General features: G+C 42.8%; 1 non-coding gene across 1 annotated transcript; it reads right to left on the reverse strand.

Annotated features, from left to right (window-relative positions):
* Positions 1-392: 392 nt before the first annotated feature.
* Positions 393-525, reverse strand: LOC114231756 (U11 spliceosomal RNA). Its single transcript, XR_003617752.2, has one exon. It is a non-coding gene; the product is annotated as a U11 spliceosomal RNA (small nuclear RNA).
* Between the last annotated feature and the right edge of the window lie 3131 nt (positions 526-3656).

Below are 3656 nucleotides of genomic sequence, written 5' to 3' on the forward strand. Positions count from 1 at the left end.
CATTGCTTGAGATAATAGATGCATGCCCACAACAGCACTGGAGCTTAGCTCTTGTTTTTATTAGGAGACAGGTATAGTTAGAAGACAAGTGTCGGTTTCTAAAACAAAAGCTCCAACAAAAATGTGAGCTTCCTTCCCTCCTGCAGCCTAGACGCACAGGGAAGAAATGGGTAAATAACTCCCCAGCTAGGGGCCTCATGCCTCCAGCAAACAGGGTGAAGGACTGCTCCCTCCGAAGGTGTGTCCATCTGTCACCTGTCATGCCAGTCCTTCCCTTTGATCCCTCCCCTTTCTCTGTGGGCGGATTCACCTTCTATTGGAAGAAGAGGGATGGAACACACACTAAAACAAACCTCTGCTTACTTGGAAACATCACAATTTTTTATTTCTTAGTGGGCATCAGGACCAATGGTCACCAGCTGCTCAGACACAGAAAATCACGCTTCGGAAATCTCTTGATGTCGATTCTGCACACAGAGCAATCAAGCTGCCCTACGTGTGCCACTCACGACAGAAGCCCTTTTACACAACTCCAGGTTCTTAAATGGAAGGAACTCCCGGCCAGGAGACAGGGGCCATTCAGGATGGACTTTAATTGGCTATTAGTGCGCTTACCGGGCGGTGGAAATCGCTTGGCCTTTAGCTCCAGGCCGTGCTGGGCACCCACTGCAGGCATTAATAGCTCATTCACGCGCGCCCTGTCACTGCTTTATTTTCTAATTAATACTGCCTGCTTAGGGATAGGGGAACAGACTATAAAATTGTTTTATCGCTTTAGCAATGAGGGAGGAAAAAAATAGTATTAGCCCCTCATGCCTGCCACATTCATGATTGGACCAGAAAAATCAGAAAAATCAGCATGGGTCTTATTTTCTTAATCTTCACCTCAGGGGGGAGAGAGGTGAGTTTCAAGCCTCACACCCAGCTGAGATCTGAAGCTTGAACATGGATGGTGTAGTCAGCCCTCGGGTTCCTTATAGTATCTCAGAGTGAGACAGGCTATCGAGCCAGGACAAGTGGAATAGAGAAACTGAGGCAGATAGTTAAATGACCAAGCAGTTTATAGATATCTGGTAAATCGCAAAATCCTATTTTCCCTAACCAGGGACACTTAGGAGTAAATGGCTTACACTTCTCCCCAACCAGAGGGTAAATAGCTTAAATCACCCTACTCAGAGATAGATAGCAGAAATCCAATTAGTGCCATTTGACAACCACACCCTAGGACAGATGAGGTTAAAGGAATAAATCTCATTTTGGTGCATCAGTATAAAGCTGATGAATATTCTATTGATTATCTTTCTCTAAGACCTCCTCTAAACTCCCAGCCTTTGAAAACCCTCAAAACAGTTCTGGCCGGGTAGCTCAGTTGGTTGGAACATTGTCCCATATACCAAAAGGTTGTCGGTTTGATCCCCAGTCAGGGTGCATACATCACATCGATGTTTCTTTCTCTCTCTTTCTCTCTCCCTTCCTCTCTCTCTAGAATCAATGAATAATTAAACAAACTAATAAATACACAAATAAATAAGCCAGGTGGATCTGGAGGGCATTATACTAGTGAAATAAGTCAGAAAAAGACTAGCATTGTATGATCTCACTTATATGTGGAATCTAAAAAAAAAAAAAAACTTGAATAGAAACAGAACAGATTAGTGGTTACCAGAGGCAGGAGTAGAGTGGGGAATGGGTGAAGGGGGTCAAAAGGTACAAATTCCCAGTTATGAGATACATAAGTCCTGGGGATATAATGTAGAGTGTGGTGACTCTAGTTAACAGTGCTGTACTGTATATTCTTGAAAGTTTTGTGAAGAGAGTAGATCTTCAAAGTTCTCATCACAAGGAAATATATTGTCACTATGTGAAGGATAGATGTTAACTAAATTTATTGTGGCAAGCATTTAACAATATACACATACATAAAATTATTTTTTTTACATATTGAACTAATACAATGTTGTGTGTCAACTATATCTCAATAAAACTGGGGAGGGGGCGGGGAGAAAGCCAACCTCGCAGGTATAAAGCCTCCTTCCTCCCCCCTCACATTCAAGGTGAGACCATAAGCCAAGACCCTATACCTGTGTTAGTTACATTTCTATTAACTGTGTCAATAAATGGTAGCTAATTCCCTCCCCACACCTTCCTTTGTTAGCCATCTGTGGATATGGTAGAACCACACTATTGGAGGGATCATATATCTCAGATTCTTCTAGAAAATCATGGTTTCAAAATTCGATCCTTTTTTCCACCTAAGAACACTTGTATTTTTCATAAAACAGGTTTCAAAATTTAGTTTAGAAACATTATGGCCACGGTGCCTGCTATGCCAAGATGGTAAGTTGGAGGAGTGGCGAGGCAGTGGCGGGTGACAGGTGAGCAAAGCCAGCAGCCAAAAGGAGGAAAGAAAGAAAGAAAAAAAGACCCAGAAAATCCATGACTCGAGAACAAATCCCCAAATAATAATAGTATGTAGTAGCAGCAAGTACTAGCCTCTAGTTTACTGCCAAATCTATTCCTCAAATAGCATGCTAGTAGGAATATTGAACACAAAACATCCTAGCTGTAAAATAAAAATACTAATATCTGTTTGTGTTCCAAGGTTATTTCAAGGAGTAATGCTAATATCAATAAAGACTTTTTTTAAAAAAATGAACCAACGTAACTCGGAAAGTATTCCTTTATCTTAACTGAATCCTGGAAATTGTCTCTGAATCCTGGAGGTACTACAATGACCGTCTTCCTACCTGTCAAATATTCCCGTACAGTGTGTGCAGACGGTTATGGCTGAGCCCTCAGCCCGTTTAGGAACTACTGCACAAGAGGATCTAATCGATACACATTACGGCATCCTCAAGAGTCTTTGGCAAAGGCCTATAGATTAGTTTGCTAACGGCATTTGTTAATTGGACAGCAGGCCGGGTGGCAAGAAAAATGCGCTTGTCAGTTGGGAAAAGCCCCTCTAAAAATCAACAGATACAAGCAAAGCAATCTCAGGGCAAAGGTTGATTAGAACGTGGCTTGTATTTTGGACAATAAACTCTATTTATGATAGTCTCCCGGCCATTAAGTATCTCTGCCATGAGAGAAAACTGGGGCTATTAACTTCCTCAGACAGAACCAGGGGGGAGAGTGATCATTCCTTTTATAAGCAGAAGGGAAGGTTCTGCTCAATAAAGATCAATTAAACATCTCTGTTAAAAGGCTGCTTGAAGCTGGTGCCAATAGAAATGGCACTGTGTTAAGTCAAGCTCCTCGTTCCCTCCAGCCCTCCCCACCTCTGTATCTTGCACTGGGAAATATTGTAAGGGGACACTGGGGATTGTCAGCTGTATAAGGTGACAGAAGCTCTCACAGCCGTGGCTGAATGGTCTTTGATGTTGGGTGACTTTTCATGCATTTAGCTGGGGCATTCCCAGAGGATAGCAGGCAAATTAAATGCTCCTATGAATTCAGCTAAGCATCAGTCATCTGAGAGAGAGAGAGAGAGAGAGAGAGAGAGAGAGAGAGAGAGAGAGAGAGGAAAGAATCTACTAGTAGGTGCCCCAAAAGATTACTTGGTGGTCAGCGCTCCTAATTCCCAGGAAGCAGGAAGAGTTTGGGGGGCCGTGGTGGCCCATTGTATAAAGAAAGCCCTCCACAGTCTCTGCCAACAT

Source organism: Eptesicus fuscus, chromosome 15, assembly GCF_027574615.1.
Source record: "Eptesicus fuscus isolate TK198812 chromosome 15, DD_ASM_mEF_20220401, whole genome shotgun sequence".
In the NCBI taxonomy this organism is placed as follows: domain Eukaryota; kingdom Metazoa; phylum Chordata; class Mammalia; order Chiroptera; family Vespertilionidae; genus Eptesicus; species Eptesicus fuscus.